The sequence below is a fragment of the Hakea prostrata genome, chromosome 3 (assembly GCF_041222555.1).
Source record: "Hakea prostrata isolate BN-2017 chromosome 3, UWA_Hpros_2, whole genome shotgun sequence".
In the NCBI taxonomy this organism is placed as follows: domain Eukaryota; kingdom Viridiplantae; phylum Streptophyta; class Magnoliopsida; order Proteales; family Proteaceae; genus Hakea; species Hakea prostrata.
The window spans coordinates 33,764,634-33,785,582 of record NC_142602.1 but is presented as its reverse complement, the minus strand read 5'-3'; positions in this window follow the sequence as shown (position 1 = coordinate 33,785,582).

The window sequence follows — 20,949 nt, the reverse complement described above, 5'->3', positions numbered from 1 at the left end:
TTTTAACTTTAGGACACGATTTCGACCGGTTTTCTTCAAACAAACAGCAAAATCATGCAATTCTAAGTATTTTGCATATGGAAGTATACTCGAATTGAATTTCCCCCAAATTTGAAAATTTCCAAAAATTACAAAAATGCCCTTCATGTCCAATTTGGTTAATTTCCTAACATTGACTTGTTGATCTTTTCTATAGGTATTTATACTCTATGGAGAGACGAGGACGAGGTGGTCGTGCATGAGGTAGGGTAGTAGGGGCCAGGAGAGGTAGAGGTCAGGTGCCTTTACTGCCACGAGCGGAGGTGATTGATCGACACCGCTTCGTCACACCATTGGGCGAGTTTCTTTATGATACATACTTTGGGCATTGTAACATCGAGAATGGCCGGCCATTTCGGGTTGGTGAGTTGACTACTTTTCGGATCGGGGAGAGATTCGATACTTTGGGATGGACACACCTACTTACTGAGAATTTGCCGGTGTACCCAGAGTTGATTCGGTTGTTCTACAGTAATTTGAGTTCATTTGTGGAGGGGCGAGTTGATTAGATGGAGTTAGTGATAGCGAGTCAGATCAGGGAGACTCAGATCAGATTCACTACTCGCACACTAGCAGAGATTCTTGGGGTTCCTTATTGTCCACATGCATGTGTGTGGATATCGGTAGGGGAGGATTTCAGCAGATATATGCTTCCATACGAGTTGTATGAGATATGCATGACGCTTTGGGATGATGAATGGTGTTTTCAGCCAAGGAACAGCGGTGAGATGATTGCATCGGCTAGAGTTATCGGGCGAATCGTAGGGAGGAACATCATACCGAGAGCGGGACATCATAATGTTGTTACGGTGATGGATGCTTTACTCATCTATCGGATTTATATGGGATTCGAGATCGATTTGTCTTACATTATACAGAATGTCATGATCGAGGTTGTCATGCATCTGCGTATCAGAAATCTTTGCTTTGGGATTCTATTGACACGCATCTTTAGTCATTTCGGAATTGATCTGAGTAGGGAAGAGAGAGATGTTGGAGGTACGGGGTATTCCATTGGTACGAGGACCATCGGATTGATGCAGTTGGATCATGTTGACAGGTCTCCCAGTCTAGGTGACGAGTTGGAGTCCGAGGATGATGATGAGGATATTCCAGCAGATGATCAGGCTGGGGATGATATCGGTGTACAGGAGGTCGGTCCCGATGATCAGGGGGTTCCCACATCACAATTTGAGACTGGAGGTCCATCACAGGTTGCACCAGAGGCACCGGATCTGTATGCACAGATGCAGTCTATGACTTCCATGATGGAGAGGATGGGAGTTAGACAGGAGCAGTTGTTCGAGAATTTAGGAGCCAGACAAACTCAGATGTAGGAGAGGATCGAGGTGAGGCTGGCACAGATAGAGTCCAGGCAGGATCAAATGCAGTCTCAGCTCACTAAGATCACTGAGGATGTCAGGACATCCAGAGTGCAACGACGATCTCCTAGATAGATAGAATGTACTAGGATTTCAGTAATGCTTTCCTTATGTAACCCATTGTAAAAACTTATTTAAATTAATGAATGTTATTTCGGTTTCATTTATTATCGTGTATTATTCACTTTCTTTATCGTTTCATTAAGTGTTGATTGTTAAATCATAATTATTGTATGTTATTCAACCATTCACTTATGCTTCAATTTGGTTTCTAGTCCGAGTTTCAATTATTCACTTCTAAGAGTAGTTGAGCCACCTTAGATCTGTGACTCAGAATGTTCCGTTATCGTTTCTGTGGTTGGGACCTTACTTGATCTTGGGCTCTGATACCACTCTGTCACATCCACCCAGCCGGTATCCTATCTGGCACCATACTTCTTTGGGTAGGTCTCAATTCACTCATCCTCGGTTGGCAAAGGGTCCTTCATCCATCTTGGACAATCCATGGCTGGGGGTTAAGTCACCTCTCTCTCACATCATCATTTGATCTAAGTACTGGCGCATGTCAAGGTAAGGCCTAGCCAAATGCAAGTCATCTACTTAGTTACATCAACTCAGATCCAGATATGTCCATTCCTCCCCTCTCAGGATCCTTTCCGGTATCCTTCACACTAGAGTCAGCGTATCCGACTCTCTCAAATACGGACTCATCAATCCTCTAGGTCATCCACATATAGTAAACGGGAAGCTCTCATGTCCTCTCACTGGTTGGTTACCGGTCTTGAATGCCCATGAGCCCAAGTCTATCCATACGCAACTCTACCCATAAGTGGCCCCCACAATGTGATTCATGTCCCCTCACGGGTTGGTTACCGGTCTTGAGCGCCCATAAATCTCCATTGCTACCACGGGTTGTTCGGTCTTAATACCCTTCCGAATCGGGTCTGATATAACAGGGAATACCCTAGCCAAACACTGCTAGACAAGTCCTAGGTATGAAAACCAATAATTCGGGAAAGTGTCAAAGGGCAACATTGGAAATATCCCATACTTTTCCCAATGAGGTCCAAGGACAGAAATGTCAAAAGGACATTCCCCAATCCCAAATCATACCTAAACAATCACAATCATAATTCAGTCATTTCATCCACGACAGACATCTCATCATGTGAAAGAGTATAATAAGACAATATCGAAATAATGAGCAACATACATGAATAAATATTCATACATGATCCAAGTACATAAAGTAAATAAGGAAATAAGATCCTACTGTACTTACAGCATTCATATCATAATAGAAACTAACATAACAGTAGCAAATCTAAGTAGTTCCCAAATTAGAAACTAAATCTATGCAATCTATGTTAAAATGGGAAAAACTTTCCTTACCTTATATAGATTCAAATATATTCCGGACGAACAAGAGGATGAATCCAAAGTTAGCAAACAAACCCTAGAATAACATCATACAGTCATTAAGAAGTAGTCCTAAAAGAATGAGCATCAATCGAATCGAAACGGACGAAGAAATCCAATTATGTCACTGCGGGTTGATTGTTGGTTGATTGATTCAGTCAACCCAGCCAATCTGCCCAGGAGTAAATCCGAGTTCAAAAATAGAATCTTGATCCAAAACCTATGCTATACAATCCAGAATACTATGAAACTTGGAGAGAATGTCTAACACAGTAGTCTAAGACTAAAAAGCATATTTTAGACATCAAACAACGATTAAAACCATTACTTACTAATTTGAAATCATAGTTTCTATTTTGGTAAAAATCATGGTTTTCATTGAAAACATGTTATGAATGAAAGAGATGAACTAGAGATGATAAGGTCTCATTCTAGTACAAGAACATAGTAAATTAGAGGTATGAATAGTCATGGAGAGGCATCTACAATGCTAGAATAAATCAAAATAAGAATATGATCATAGTTTAAGAAGAAATCATAAAAATCATATTAAGAATGAATAAGATGATCATGGCATAAGAGAATGAAAAGAGATTGTAAAGATATGACTACAAGGTTGCAGCATCTTCATCGTAATCTCAGTTCAGAGAAGAGAGTGATCATAGAAAGAATGAATCTATAACTTACCTAGCATGGAAAAATGGTTTTAAATCATATCCCACCAAGCTCTAAGGTCAACAGCCAATCTTCTCTTCATCAAGGCGTAGTCTCTTTTCTATATCCAACACTGTCTTCAAATATGGGGCATCATCTTTAATCTCCATAGGTTCGGAGTCGAACACTATATCATCTAATAATATGGCCCATAGTTGACTTTCACTTCTACTTCGGGTCTTTGGACCTACAGACAAAAGAGTATCCAGGTTAAGGTTAGGGTCGGGTTTCACACATAGCATTAATGGAATGAAAGGGGGTTTATTCTAATCAAAAGAGATTGTAGAAGAGGTGGTTGCAAGGTTGCAGCACCATCTTCATAGTCCCAACAACAAGAACAAGATTAGATAAGATTGAATTAGAGGGAGAGCAACAGATTTCTTACCTTGTAGATTCAATTAGAGAAGAGAATTTAAGAACCTTGTAGGAGTTCTTCACCAAAGCTAGGGAGAGGCCTAAGAGGAGTCTTCCCATGTTCTCAAATAGTCCTAGCAATAGAATAGGGTTAAAGCCACGAAGTCCACTTAAGTAGAACCCAAAATGACCAAAAAAACAGATTTTCTAGAGCTTAAAATGCAGCTGGGAGACTACTTGGTCGACTGGGTTGGCTGACTGACCAGTCGACCAGCTAGTCGACCAAGCAAGAACAACAACTTAAGGTAGGGAAATGGAGGGCCATATCAACTCAATTTCAGATGGGCTTCTTCCTACATCTCAATTAACTAGTCTAGGTCAGATAATTAACTTCAAATCAAGTCCAGGCCGGCATTAGGTCCACCAACTAAACCCCCTTCTTCAAGGTGCAGTTTCTTATCAAACATTGACAATGCATCCAAGTATGGAGCACCATCATCAATCTCTATGGGTTTCGGGTCAAACACCAAGTCTTCTATAGAGAGGGCCCACAAAGACCTCTTCCTTCACTTCGGGACATTGGATCTACCCTAAGGGAAAGGTTTGACATGACTTCCTAAGACTTTCAAAGATAGTAATACTATTATCAAAGTCCAACTTCAAGGTCAAACATTAAAGAAACCTTTCTTCACCCAAAATAGATAGGGTGTCCTGGCTAGGTTTGGGCTTGATTTCACATCGAGTCTTTGGATCTACACTACGGGGGAGGTCTGACTTGACTTCCTAGGACCTTCCAAGGATAACAACACGATACTTAAGGTCCAACTTCAGGGTCAAATATTAAACAAGCCCTTCGTCACCCAAAACAAATAGGGTGTCCAGGTTAGGTTTGGGATGGATTTCACAAAGAGGGCTAGTCAAATTCATCCATTAATTGAAGAGAAAATTATGCAAGAATGACATAAAGGACCTTTACAAGATTTAAATTGTTAAGACTCACTAAAACAACATCTAATGACAACTAGCATTAAAAAAAAGATAAAATACTCTTAAATCAAGCTATCTCAAGTATAAAATTACCAAACTTAACTCTATTTCATAGAGTTATCACTCATCAACCCTATTAGTCATCCACAAATAGTATACAGGTAGCTCTCATGTCCTCTCACGGGTTGGATACCGGTCTTGAGCACCCATGAGCCCACGTCTACTACTGCAACCCTACCAATGAATGGCCCCTCACAATGTGATCCATGTCCTCTCACGGGTTGGTTACCGGTCTTGAGTGTCCACAAATCCCCATTGCTACCACAGGTTGCTCGGTCTCAATACCCTTCCGATCGGGTTTGATATAATAAAGACATCCTAGCCAAACACTTCTAGATGTGCCCTAGGTATGTCAACCAGTAATCAGGGAAAGCATCATGGGGCACGCACCGTAGGAAAATGTCCCAAACCACCTCCATTAGTGTTCAAAGACAAAAATGCCGAAAGGGCATTCCCCATTCCCCAATCACAACCTAAGCATTTACAATCCCAAATCATTCATTCACAAGCACAACTGGTCATACAAAACATAAGTAAGATCATTCATACATAACTAAAATAATAATTGAATCACATAAACAAGAACTACTGTAGTTGAGAAACTACAACAATAATATAATTATAAGAAAACTAATATAACAGTAGTATGATCATGTAATCCAATCAATTACAAGTAAACATGTATATTAGGTTATAAATGATCAACCGTCCTTACCTTAAACAATCTTCGAAGAATTCCGGAGAAATAAGAGAGGTCCAAGACTAACAAATAAACCCTAAACAAGCATATAACAATCATTAGGAAAAAGCCCTAGATGATTAGAAGTCAAACGGATCAAATCGGATGAAGAAACAAGCTGCTGTCAGCATTGGCAGCTTGGTTGGTTGATTGGGTCTGTCGACCAAAGGAACAGTACGGAGTATAAAATCCTAAATTGATCATGACTTCTTTCTTTAAGGTCTGATTGCTCCAGAAATTCGAGGGGGGGTTCCCTAGAAACATACTAAGACTATCTAAGAAGGTCTAAGCATCAACCATGGTCAAGAAGATAGAGTTCTAGTTGAACCATAAATTTAGGGTTTCATCATAGACAATCCATGGATCTCATGGAAAGACTAGAGAGAATAATGATTCACTCTAGGGAAAGAAGAATAGAATTTCACAATCAAGAAAGATGCTAGGGAGGATCCAACAAATAGAAGATAAATCATGGTTCCCAATTTGGATACCCTCTCATGAGGGTTACCCAAGAGTTTCCTCCCAAAATCAACCACTAACAGATTCCCAAGGTAGAAAGGGAAAAGAGAACCACCCAACAATCAAGGGGATACAAGGAAAAGGTTGTAACACTAGTGTGAGACCTTTCCCACAATCACCAAGATAGGTAGAAAAATAATGAGGGAGTAATCAAGATCTCAGATAAGATCAATTTCAAGAACATCACCATATGGCTTCAAGAACATAGAGTGAATTGGAGGATTCACTCTAGGGCTAAAAGGGTTAGAGAAGAGGCCATTACAGTAGTGTAATACCTTTCTCATAGTCAAGAGATCAGAAGAATAGAAGAGAGAATAGATCAAAGAAGAAACAAATCGATTTTTAACCTTTTTAGAAGAAGATTCGATGAAGAAACTCGAACGGATGCTTGGGGATCTTCCTTGGCTTCGAAGAAGAGGTTCTAGGGTTCTTCCCATGTTCTCCAGAGGCTTAGAATTGATAATAAGTGAAAAACACAGAGTTCCCCTTTAAATAGAACAAAAACCCTTTAAAAAAATCAGAGTTTTTACACTTTTGACCTTATTGTCATTGTTGGTTAATTAGTTGGTCGATTGGTCAGTGGACCAATGCTGTCTACAAGTTCAATTTAGGCAAATCAAGGTCCAAACCTCAATATCTTTGGATGGGCTTCTCACAATTCATCAAACAACTTAACTAGCATGGAGGGATGCCTTCAAACCATGTCCAAATAGGTTTTAGGTCCGACAACTAGGCTCTCCTTCATCAATGTGCAGTTTTTTCTCCAACTCAAACAAAGTTTCTAAGTATGGAACATCATCATCAATTTCCATGGGTTCTGAGTCAAACACCATGTCTTCCATTGAGATGGCCCATAGTTTCCTTCTACCTTCACTTCGGGTCTTCGGACCTACAAACAACAGGATTTCCGGGTTAGGGTTAGGGTTGGATTTCAGACACACGACATTTGGGTTGTGGAATTTATTCCCTCTCCTCATGATTGTGGAATCAAACCGGTGACGGGATTGTGGAGGAACGAGGACATGGATCCAAATTACTTCCGCTACAGATATTCTATATTTGGGAAAGCGAATCCAAGTAAGGATCTTTCTCCCTTTCAATTAATCAAATTGAGATATATAGAGCATTACCAACAATTTATATTACTACACATGAAAAACCTATAATTAAAAGGACTTTTAACTTCAATTAAAAAAACGGTAGTTAATTATCTATAGCTATAAGGGATTTTTGTTGTAGTTATAAGAATTCTATGTGCATTGGAGATCATATCCCGATGGAGTTAGAACCAAATAAGGAAAGAGATCCGCCCCTAATAGGGGAGGGGTAAACTTAGAGATTCCCATAAGAGAACAAGCAGTATAACTAGATTAGACAACCAACAACAAAGCTAGCTTGGCCAATCTAAGGTCCTCTCACAAAAGTAAAATCTACAAGTGCCCTACGCCTAACAAGCTCCAAGGTAAGTGAATTCCCCTTAAATTTTCTATACAAGCTCTACCAGTAAACAAAGTCTTTTAGTATTGCATAAGTACTAACTTGATCGTCGGATATGGCTTTCCGACCATCCTAGGTCGGCAAGAATTAGACACATCAGGTACCTAACTAACAACCTTATTCAAGGACCGGATACTGAGATGACCACCTTAAGAGCTCCCCAGCCAAGTTGGAATAGCTGAGATGCCTGCACTCACAAAGAAAACAAGAATGGTCTGGCCAAGTTTTGGCTGGGGAACCGCCTCCGATGCCTAAGTCAGCCTAGGCAACAATAAGAGTTCTTAAGAGAGTTCTCAAGAACGTAATGAATAAATGATCAGATGAATCTCGTACCTTTCTCCATGTAGGATGTGGGTTTATATAGAAGATCCCTGGAGGCGGTGCTTCTTTGAGTTTCGGATCGTCAGTTGAAGAGTAAGTGAGATATCTTCGGAGTTACGGCTCCTTTTGTAAAACCCAGCCCTAACCTTGACCCGGAAACCTTGTTATTTGTAGGTCCGATGACCCGAAGTAAAGTAAGAAGTCAGCTTTGGGCCATCCCAGTAGAGGACTTGGTGTCTGGCTTGGAATCCATGAAAGTTGATGATGAGGTTCTATTTTTGGAAACTGAATCTTGATGAAGATCTAATTAGTTGATGGACTTGGAGTGCTCTCTATCTTGGTTTGAAGGCATTTCTACCTATTAGGTAAGTCACTTGACTTGTGTGCAAAACCCCTTTAGGATTGGATTTGATCTGGACCTTCAATTCCCTGTTTTGGTCTTGCTGTCAGCATTGGTCGACCGATTGGTCGATGGGCCGATCGACCAATCCACTCGACCAATGAGTGCTGTCTTTGGCAATTAGGTTGTTCTTGCTCTATTTAAGTCCAATCTCGAGTCCACTTCGTATTTGCTGCCTCCAAACCCTCTGGAACGAACCAAAGACCTCTGCAAGTCATCTCTCTTGCATCCTTGGTGTTTTTTCTTGACGGATCTTCGTCGAAACTCTTCTTTTTGCATCAAAAGGTATGTCTACTCTCTCTTCTTCTCCTCCATCTTTGTTTTTCTTTCCTTTTTGGGTTGAGACAGTAGAAGAGATGCTGCATTCTCTGTTGCAAACATCTCTCGAACATGTTCTCATGATCATCCTAAGGATTTGAGGCTAGAACAATGATCTTAACCATGATCATTGCAAGCTTTTGAAGGAATCATGATCAAACCATGATTTAATCTCTGTTAAACTTCTAATCTGAATTCTGATCTCTTTGGATCTTCTATGTTGATCATGTTAGTAGTTAATTACTGTGTTTTCTTTCCATGATCCATAATCTATAGATTTCTAGTTGTTCTCTTCTACCATACTATGTGTTCTTCATGATGCATGGTAGTTACATATATGGTAGGTTTTATTTCCTTATTTAGATTTATGCTTCTAAGCCTTATTCCATGAAGATCTATCTATGTTTTCATGTTTTCATTACCAAAAGCAATGATCCATCCTCCTATTGTTCTTGTCTTTGTTTTCTATTTCAAATTCATCAAGATCCATGGTTGATTTAATTATGGTAACTTTTTGTTTCCTAATTTGGATCTTGATACCTTGATTTGATTAGTGTTTTGAGGTCCCCTATTTGTTAGAATACTACTGATGTAGTCTACCCCTTGATTAGTACCCTTTTGAACCACCAAATTCGGATTTCATATCTTAAAACTCTGTTTTTTAAGGCTACTGTCTGCATTGGTCGACTGATTGGTCGACTGGACCACTCGACCAATCCACTCGACCAATGAGTACAGCAACTCCAGATTTGGTCTGTTTCGGATGTTTTGATATCTTTTCTGTTAGGGATCTTTCCTAATATGTTGTATATACTTGTTTAGGACTTTCTTCTCAAGTTTGCCGAGATCTTACTTGATTTCTTAGGATTCCTTTGCGAGTTATAAAAGGTAAGGATGGTTATTTCCTTAATTACATAGATAGCATGAATCTAGTTTCTATATTTGAATATCATAGATATGATTCCTAAATTAGATTCTTACAATGATATACTACTGTTGCATAACTTTGATTACAGTAGCATTATTTATTCATGTTGAATTGATTCATGTATGATTTTACTTACCAATTATTTACAAGTGATTGTACTTATTGATTTCTTTCCATATATGAAGTTACCATATATGTGATGATATGAATTGATGCATGTGTATGCTTAAGTATGGTTTGGAAAGGAGAGGTGTCCTTTCGACACTTCTGTCCTTGGACTACTACGGGAATATTATGGGATGTTTCCGGAGATGCCCTCTGGACACCTTCCTAAACTGTTGGATGACATATCTAGGATTGTCTAGTAGTGTTTGGCTAGGATGTCCTGTTATGTCGAGACCCTAATCGGAGGGGTATTGAGACCGAACGACCCGTGGTAGCAATGGGGATTCATGGGCGCTCAAGACCGGTAACCAACCCGTGAGAGGACAGGGAATCACATTGTGGGGGCCATTTATTGGTAGGGTTGCATATGATTAGACTTGGGCTCACGGGCGCTTAAGACCGGTAACCAACCCGTGAGAGGACGTGAGAGCTTCCCGTTTACCATATGTGGATGATCAATAGGGTTGATGAGTCCGTAGTCCGAGTTGGTCGGCGCCATAGGATACGCTGACTCTAGTGTGAAGAATACCGGAAAGGATCGTCAGGGACGAGGAATGGAAGTATCTGGATCTGACTTGATGTAACTAAGTAGAAGACTTGCATTTGGCTAGGTTTTACCCTGACATGCGCCAGTACTTATACCAAATGGTTGTGAGAGAGTGTGTTGACTTAACCCCCCGCCAAGGTTTGTCCCGAGGGATGAAGGACCCATTACCAATCGGCTGCTCAAGACCGGTGAAATGATCCGTGAGAGAATCCAAGATATCTTAAATGGTTGAGGATGTGAGTGGACTTTCCTAAAGAAGTACGGTGTTATGACTTAAAGCATGTCTGCCAATAGAGACCAGCATACATAGAGTTAGATTCATTCATTCATTGCTTGTCTCATATCATATTGCATTTATGTTTGTTCGGGAATTCTCGCCATTTATGTTATTATGGATTTTTAATCGTCTTACCGAGTTTCTTTGAAACTCATTCCTTTATTGTACAATGTTGTTAGACTATCCTGCAGTACCGAGTACTATGACGGTCCCTATGAAGAAGCGCAAGGCGAAGAGGCATATCTCCGGGAAGGTGATTGCGGTTACCACAATTACTCTGAAGATTCCGCGGGTGGTTATGCTCCGTACGATGCTTAGTCCGACCATTGAGTGGAAGCGTCCTTGTGCTATTTATGAGATTTACACTTACAAGGATGTTGTCTATAAAGTGGAGAACAATTTAGTTACCCAATGTACTTGTTATTGGGATTAGGTCTTGTCTAGTTTATTCCTTTAGAGCTACTTTTCCGCTGGTTGTAAAGTGGGATTTTTGCCTCGCTTTACTTATTTGTTTGATACTCTGATTATATTTAGTATTCTGATTCATTTATGATTCATTCTTTCTTTATTGGATCTATGATTTATCTTCCGCACTCTTGTTATGATTGTTCATGATTATGTTATTGTTTATGTGGGAGGTTGATCACTCGATACCCGATCTTCGGGCTGTGGATCACACTCTCGGGTATGCCGGATAGGGTACCGGCCGGGAGGGCGTGACAGATTGATATCGAGCCCAAGGTTCGAGGAGATCCTAACCACAAAGACAACAACTGAACATTCCTGAGTCATTGATCTGAAATGACTCTTCTACTCTTAGAAGTGAATAATAGAACACTGAATTGGAAACTTGACCTTTGAGGCATAACAGAACATTTCTGAATAACATACCATAATTATACTTGAACAAATGTCACTAATGCAAGGAAAAGAAAGTTGCATAACATACAATAATTAAAGAGAAACAAAAATGAACTTCATTAATTTCAAAAGTTTTTACAACGATTACATCTGAAATGCATAAATGGAAATCCTAAGGTACAGTCTATCTAGGTGATCCGCTCCGATCTCTCGTATGCTCCGAACTCCTCTCGCTAGCCGAGTCACCCGATGCTCTATCCTATCCCGTCGTGACTCCATCCTCTCGTACATCTGCTCCCTGTCGACCTCCATCCTCTCTAGCATGGAAGTCATCGATCTCATCTCGTGCACCAAGATCCGAAGTCTCCGGAACCGCATGTGAAGGGCCACCTACCTCGAAGTGTGATGAAGGAAACTCGTGATGCACTGTGCTCAGCCTCGCGCATATCCGCATCATCTCCGGCCTGATCATCACTATCGGGACCGATATCCTCTCCTCCATCCTCCGATCCCCGATCCTCATCCTCCGATTCATCATCATCCTCACCCTCTCGGACCAGGAGATCTCTCTCGACCGATGTAGTCTCATCCGACGAATGGTCCGAGTCCCAATAGGGTATCCCCGTGATCTAGTGTCCACCGGTGTATCCTCGAAACTCACCCCGAAATGCCCGAAGATCAAAGTCGAAGCCTCCCATAGCAAAGGTTCCGCATGCTAGGCCGCAGAACTAAGTCCGCAGATGACCCGCTGAATGATGTAGGAGAGATCGATCTCGAAGCCCATGTAGATGCGGTAGATGACTAAGGCCTCCATCACCGTGACCCGATGGTGATGTCCGGCTTTCGGCATGATGTTTCGGCCGACTATGCGACCGATAATACGTGCAGAACCCGTCATCCGTCCGCTAGTCCACGGTGTGAAGCATCGACGGCTATCCCATAGCGTAGAGCATATCTCGCGAAGCTCGTACGGCATCGATGGCTGTCCAGATCTGCTCCCGCAGGTATCCACACACACCGCTGTGGATAGTAAGGAACCCGCAAGATCTCAGCCGGTGTCCGGGTAGAGAAGCGAATCTGAGTCCGGAAGACCCCGCTCCCGAGGACAAGTCTAAGTGGATGTCCTTGGCCTCGAGCCTCCTCTCGTGTAAGTAAGGTTGCTGAAGAACAACCTCACTAGCTCCGGTATACCGGTAGATCCTCGGTGAAGAGATGAGTCCACCGCAATGTGTCGAACCTCCGCCGAATCCTAAAGGCTCGAGCTGGCGTAAGTGAAGTAGACGTCCCATCTCGATGTTGCAGTAGCTGAAGTAGGCCTCGTACAGAACTCGGCCCGAGGTGTGTCAAACATGTCCGGTCTCCTAACCTCCTATCTAGGCTCGAAAGGAACCCGACCTCTCGCCCCTAAGAGCACCTACGATGCGACCACGACCTCTACCTCCTCCTCGCCCTCCCCTCTCGCATAGTGTATCCGTGAAAGAGACAAGAGACAATTCCAATTAGTGCTATTTTAAGATTTGAGCCAAAAGGGTATTTTCGTAATTTTTCGGAAAATTTCAAATTTGGGGGAAATTTGATTTGAACATACTAGCATGTGCGCAATACTTGGAATTTCATGTCTATGAAGTTGTTTTGATGAAAATCGATCGAAAACTTGGGTTAAAGCGAAAAATTCAGCAAGAAGGAAATTTGGGGATTTTGCAATTTAGGTCAAAATTGGATTTTTGAAAAGTTGAAATTGGTTAAATCAAATTGTATGGACCTATCTACAATGTCATCTTGAGCATGTAGCATTTGATCTCATGCGAAAATTCCAAGCGGTTTGAGAGAAAACGGAATTTTTCTAAAGATATCGATTTCGGTATAAAACTTTGCGAGATGAGCACCAATGTGTTAAAACTTGTTGTCTATGCATGGCATTGTGTTTAAAACCTAGGGAATATGTTTCTAAGCATTCCTAAGCATGATTTCTAAGCATTGGATACAAGTAAAACATGGTTTTATTGAAATGCAAGCATGAGAAGATGAAAATGGATGAAAGAATGAGAAATTTACCTTGTTTGTGAAGATGGTGTGTTGTGGTGTTGTTGTTGAAGCACTAAATCACCTCAAGAACACTTGTGGGAACTCTTGGAGATTTTCCCTAGAGCTCTCTCACCTTTGGAAGAAGTTAGAATGAGGTTGGAATGTGGAAATGAGGCTTATAATGCGAATTTTCGCATTCTGCATCGCATTGGTCGACTCATTGGTCGATCGGGTCACTCGACCAATCACTCGACCAATGGTCACAAGTGACCTCATTTGCTGTTGAATTTTTGGAAAATGTGATTTTTGCCTTATGGAATATTGTTTGATGACTATATGGATATATTTAAGCATGATTTAAGTTTTCAAATCATTTGGACTTGTGGTTTATGTTGAATCTTCGAAATTCGGTATTTTGATGTTCTCGGTTTTTGTAATGGTTACTCCGAGAAGTGGGCGTGGTGAATCCAGTGGTCATGGAGGTGGTGAAATACCTCAGGGAGGTGGTGAAGTACCTCATGGAGGTGGTGAGATACCAAATGTTGATCGTGGTACTCATGAGATCCCCGGTGCCCCGAATGTTGGAAGTTTCGGAGATATTGCCAATATTATGGGCAATATGATGCAGCAACAAGCGCCTCGGCTCAACCAGATGTTGGTGGGTTTCATGACTCGCATAATGAGACCCGTGCTGGTGCTAATGTGAATCCTCATGCCGCAGTCCCGAATGCGGGAGGTTTAGCCGGAACTCCTCATACTCGCTCGATGGAGAGTTTTCTCAAGATGCAAGTACCCACTTTCACCGGAGTTACCAAGGACCCCTTGTTTCCTAACAAGTGGCTTCGTGAGTTGGAGAAGGCTTTCCGACATCCGCAATGCTCGGAAGCTCGAAGATTTTGTTTGTCTGAATGAAGTTGCAACAAGAAGCCGATGCATGGTGGATCTCCACTCGTCCCCGTTTTGGAAGGTTTGCATGCAGGAGTTGTAACTTGGGAGTTATTCAAAGAGGCTTTTTGTATGAACTACTTTCCCGAGGCGGTGAAAGATGCGAAGGAAGCCGAGTTCATGATTCTCGACTCAAGGAACTCGTCTCGTGTTGGAGTACCAACAGAAGTTCGAGGAGCTTCATTTCTTTGCTCCAGATTCTTTGAAGGAAGACCTCGCCAAAGCAAAGAAGTTCTTCAAAGGACTGCGCCCGCCATTAAAGCTTACCTCACAGCCCAGCCTATAGTGAGCTATGCTCAAGTGGTGCAGAACTCGAAGAAGTTGGAAGAAACAGAGAAGGAAAGTGCTCGTGTGCAAAAGCCTTGGCAGTCAAGGAATTCTGGTTTGGTGGATCGCAATGACCGTCGTTTTGTGAGACCTACACCCTACCCCACTCCTACCTTTCGTGCTAAGAGTGTAGGTCGAACACGGGTTTTCAGCAGCCCGGCCAGTTTAGACAAGATGACGGAAACCGACCACCAGCAAGTGCAAGTGCAAGTGCAAGTGCAAGGCCTTTTGTTCGAAGCCCTCCGTTGCAGCCACCCCCGTTGGATCCAACAATCCCGTCTCGCTTCTACCGCAAGCAAGCTGGTCATTTTGCTCGTGCTCTGTCCGGCGGCCCGCCCAGCACAGCCCGCCCAGTGGTGAAGAGTGCTCCCGCTCCTCCCTCCGGTAGAGTTTTCAGTATTTCCAAGGCCGAGCAGATCCAAGCCATGATGTGATTACAGGTACATTGTTAGTCGCTTCTATTTCTCGCATTTGTCTTATTTGATACGGGTGCATCTCATTCGTTCATGTCATCTCGCATTCATCAAGAAGACTAACCTAATCCCCCGAGAAGTTGTCTAGTTGTTTATTGATTAGTACACCCACTGGTCCCTGTTGTGAAACTAGATAAGGGGTTATCTAAATGTCCCGTGTTGATTGGTGAGAAGAACTTGGAAGCCAATTTTGTGATTCTTGACATGAAGGACTTCGATGTTATTTTGGGAATCGATTGGTTGACAGCCCACAAAGCCGTGTTCCTTTGTTCCTCAAAGAAGATTCAGTTCCATATTTGTGGAAGTCCGGTCTTTGAATTTCGTGGTGAAAAGAGAAGGGTTTGTAAGAAGGTGCTGTCTCTGACCGATGCAAGTCTATGCCCTAGTGGATGATGCTTCATCCGAAGGCAAGGGTATAGTGGAGAAAAGAGTCGACGAAGTCGAGTTGTCTGCGACTTTGTTGATGTCTTCCCCGATGATCTATCGAGAGTGCCTCCGGACAGAGATGTCGAATTCTCTATTGATCTCGTCCCCGGTGCTGCACCGGTATCTAAAGCTCCGTACAGATGGCTCCTACCGAGTTGAAAGAGTTGCAAAATCAGTTGAATGAGCTCATTGATAGAGGTTTCGTGCAGCCTAGTGTGTCACCTTGGGGAGCTCCGGTCTTGTTCGTCAAGAAGAAAGACGGTAGTATGCGCTTGTGCATCGACTACCGTGAGTTGAATAAGTTGACTATCAAGAATAGATATCCGCTGCCCGTAATCGATGATCTCTTCGATCGCTTGAAGGGTGCAGTTGTGTTCTCAAAGATTGACTTAAGGTCCGGATATCACCAATTGAAAGTGAAGTCTAGTGATATCTTCAAGACAGCTTTCCGAACGCGGTATGGTCACTACGAATTTAGAGTCATGCCCTTCGGATTGACCAATGCTCCTGCGGTGTTCATGGACCTCATGAACCGAGTATTTTATGATGTGCTTGATAAGTTTGTGATTGTTTTCATTGATGACATCTTGATCTATTCGAGGAGCGAAGAAGAGCATGCGAGTCATCTAAGTTTCACTTTGCAAAGGTTGCGAGAAAAGAAGTTGTTCGCTAAGTTTAGCAAGTGTGATTTCCGGCTTAAGAGAGTGGTATTCCTTGGTCATGTAGTTTCAGCCGAAGGTATTCGTGTCGATCCCGAAAAGGTCCAAGCTGTGGCTGATTGGGAAAGACCGAAGTCGCAGAACGGAAATAAGAAGTTTTCTTGGATTGGCGGGTTACTACCGAAGGTTTATTGAGAATTTTTCTCGGTTGGCTGCTCCTATGACTAAGTTGACCAGGAAAGAAGAAAAGTTTGTTTGGTCTGACGCCTGTGAGAAGAATTTCCAAGAGTTGAAAGATAGATTGACAAGTGCCCCGGTTTTGACTATACCCGATAGTTCCGGTGGTATGACAAAGTGTATACCGATGCGCCAAAGATTGGTTTGGGTTGTGTATCGATGCAAGCATGGCAAGGTCGTAGCCTATGCTTCTCGGCAATTGAAGGATTATGAGCGGAATTACCCCACTCACGATCTAGAACTTGCCGCCGTTGTCTTTGCTTTGAAGATTTGGAGACATTATCTTTACGGTGAGAAGATTGCCATTTTCACGGATCATAAGAGTTTGAAATACTTCTTTACCCAAAAGGAGTTGAACATGAGACAAAGGAGATGGTTGGAACTAGTCTCCGATTATGATTGTGATATTCAAGATCATCCTGGGAAAGCAAATGTTGTTGCTGATGCTCTTAGTAGGAAGAACCAAAAGAAGACTTTGGATTTGAATGCTTTGAGTTTACCATTGTGGTCTTCTATTGAGAGTTTTGATTTGGAAATCGTTCCCGAGAATTCTGATTTTATTCTTTCTCGCCATGACGGCAAGATCTGGTCTTAGAGATAAGATTGTTGCTTTGCAGAGTTCTGATCAAGAGTTTTTTATCAAAGTTGAGAAGATTTCTTCGAATCCTGAGTCGGATCCCGACTTTGGTATATCCATGGATGGTGCTTTGTTGTTTAGAGGAAGACTGTGTGTGCCCGCAAACGAAGAAGTTAAGAAAGAAATATTGAAGGAAGCACACCGGTCAGTCTTTTATCAGACACCCGGGAAGCACCAAGATGTACAAGGACTTGAAGGAACATTTTTGGTGGATTGGTCTAAAGGCGGATGTTGATGATTTTGTTGCCAAGTGTGAGACTTGCCAACGTGTGAAAGCCGTTCGACAACCTCCATCCGGATTACTTCAACCCCTTCCTATTCCTAGTTGGAAGTGGGAGGATATCTCCATGGACTTTGTGACTAGCTTGCCTCGGACAAGTAAAGGCAATGACACCGTGTGGGTGATTGTTGATAGGTTGACCAAATCAGCCCATTTCATTCCTATGAAGATCACTCATACTGGATAAGCTAGCAAGGCTTTATGTGGATAATGTGGTTCGTCCGCATGGTGTGCCATTGAGTATTGTCTCGGATCGTGATCCTAGGTTCACCTCAAGGTTTTGGAATAGTTTGCAGAAGGCCTTGGGAACCCAATTGAACTTGAGTACAGCTCATCATCCACAGCTCGATGGACAATCCGAGCGGACAATTCAGACATTGGAAGACATGCTCAGATCTTGTGTGGTGGATATGGGTGGTAATTGGGATGAACACCTAGCTTTGGTTGAGTTTGCCTATAACAACAGCTTATCAAGCCACAATAGGCATGGCTCCATTCAAGGCTTTGTATGGCAAGACTTGTAGGACACCTTTGTACTGGACTCGAGACAGTGAAAGAAAAGTCTTAGGTCCCGAGATGATTGAAGCTACAAGTGCTATGGTAGATATGATAAGAGAAAGGATTAAGTCCGCCCACCGAGACAGTAAATCTTATGCTAATAAGAGAAGGACCGATTTGGAATTTCAAGTTGGAGAGAAAGTCTTTCAAGGTCTCACCAATGAAGGGTGTGATGAGATTCAATGTTAAGGGAAAGCTTAGCCCTCGTTACATTGGACCTTTCGAGATTTTGGAAAAGGTTGGACCCGTTGCGTATCGATTAGCATTACCTCCGCCTCTTGCTGGTGTGCACAATGTGTTTCATATTTCGATGCTCCGAAAATACATAGAGAATCCGGAACACATTTTGCAGCAAGCACCGAAGGACTTAGTGCCGATTTGACCTATGATGAAGAACCGGCCGAAATCTTGGATAGGAAGGACAAGCAACTGCGGAATCGCGCCATTCCTTTGGTGAAGATTCGGTGGAAGAACCATACCCCCCAAGAAGCTTCTTGGGAGAAGGAAGAAGATATGAAGGAGAAGTTTCCTTACCTCTTTGGAAGCACAGTACGCTTTCAATTTCGGGGACGAAATTTCTTTAAGGGGGGGAGAATGTAAAACCCAGCCCTAACCTTGACCCGGAAACCTTGTTATTTGTAGGTCCGATGACCCGAAGTAAAGTAAGAAGTCAGCTTTGGGCCATCCCAAGAGAGGACTTGGTGTCCGGCTTGGAATCCATGAAAGTTGATGATGAGGTTCTATTTTTGGAAACCGAATCCCGATGAAGATCTAATTAGTTGATGGACTTGGAGTGCTCTCTATCTTGGTTTGAAGGCATTTCTACCTATTAGGTAAGTCACTTGACTTGTGTGCAAAACCCCTTTAGGATTGGATTTGATCTGGACCTTCAATTCCCTCGTTTTGGTCTTGTTGCCAAGATTGGTCGACCGATTGGTCGATCGGGCCGCCGACCAATCCACTCGACCAATGAGTGCTGTCTTTGGCAATTAGGTTGTTCTTGCTCTATTTAAGTCCAATCTCGAGTCCACTTCGTATTTGCTGCCTCCAAACCCTCCCGGAACGAACCAAAGACCTCTCGCAAGTCATCTCTCTTGCATCCTTGGTGTTTTCTTGACGGATCTTCGTCAAAACTCTTCTTTTTGCATCAAAAGGTATGTCTACTCTCTCTTCTTCTCCTCCATCTTTGTTTTTCTTTTCCTTTTGGGTTGAGACAGAGAAGAGATGCTGCATTCTCTCGTTGCAAACATCTCTCGAACATGTTCTCATGATCATCCTAAGGATTTGAGGCTAGAACAATGATCTTAACCATGATCATTGCAAGCTTTTGAAGGAATCATGATCAAACCATGATTTAATCTCTGTTAAACTTCTAATCTGAATTCTGATCTCTTTGGATCTTCTATGTTGATCATGTTAGTAGTTAATTACCGTGTTTTCTTTCCATGATCCATAATCTATAGATTTCTAGTTGTTCTCTTCTACCATACTATGTGTTCTTCATGATGCATGGTAGTTACATATATGGTAGGTTTTATTTCCTTATTTAGATTTATGCTTCTAAGCCTTATTCCATGAAGATCTATCTATGTTTTCATGTTTTCATTAACCAAAAGCAATGATCCATCCTCCTATTGTTCTTGTCTTTGTTTTCTATTTCAAATTCATCAAGATCCATGGTTGATTTAATTATGGTAACTTTTTGTTTCCTAATTTGGATCTTGATACCTTGATTTGATTAGTGTTTTGAGGTCCCCTATTTGTTAGAATACTACTGATGTAGTCTACCCCTTGATTAGTACCCTTTTGAACCACCAAATTCGGATTTCATATCTTAAAACTCTGTTTTTTAAGGTTATCGTTCGCATTGGTCGACCGATTGGTCGACCGGACCACTCGACCAATCCACTCGACCAATGAGTACAAAGAACTCCGCATTTGGTCTGCTTTCGGATGTTTTGATATCTTTTCGTTAGGGATCTTTCCTAATATGTTGTATATACTTGTTTAGGACTTTCTTCTCAAGTTTGCCAAGATCTTACTTGATTTCTTAGGATTCCTTTGCGAGTTATAAAAGGTAAGGATGGTTATTTCCTTAATTACATAGATAGCATGAATCTAGTTTCTATATTTGAATATCATAGATATGATTCCTAAATTAGATTCTTACAATGATATACTACTGTTGCATAACTTTGATTACAGTAGCATTATTTATTCATGTTGAATTGATTCATGTATGATTTTACTTACCAATTATTTACAAGTGATTGTACTTATTGATTTCTTTCCATATATGAAGTTACCATATATGTGATGATATGAATTGATGCATGTGTATGCTTAAGTATGGTTTGGAAAGGAGAGGTGTCCTTTCGACACTTCTGTCCTTGGACTACTACGGGAATATTATGGGATGTTTCCGGAGATGCCCTCCGGACACCTTCCTAAACCGTTGGATGACATATCTAGGATTGTTTAGTAGTGTTTGGCTAGGGATGTCCTGTTATGTCGACCCTAATCGGAGGGGTATTGAGACCGAACGACCCGTGGTAGCAATGGGGATTCATGGGCGCTCAAGACCGGTAACCAACCCGTGAGAGGACAGGGAATCACATTGTGGGGGCCATTTATTGATAGGGTTGCATATGATTAGACTTGGGCTCACGGGCGCTTAAGACCGGTAACCAACCCGTGAGAGGACGTGAGAGCTTCCCGTTTACCATATGTGGATGATCAATAGGGTTGATGAGTCCGTAGTCCGAGTTGGTCGGCGGCGCCCGCCCCCCCCTAAGTAGAAGACTTGCATTTGGCTAGGGTTTTACCCCGACATGCGCCAAGATTTATACCAAATG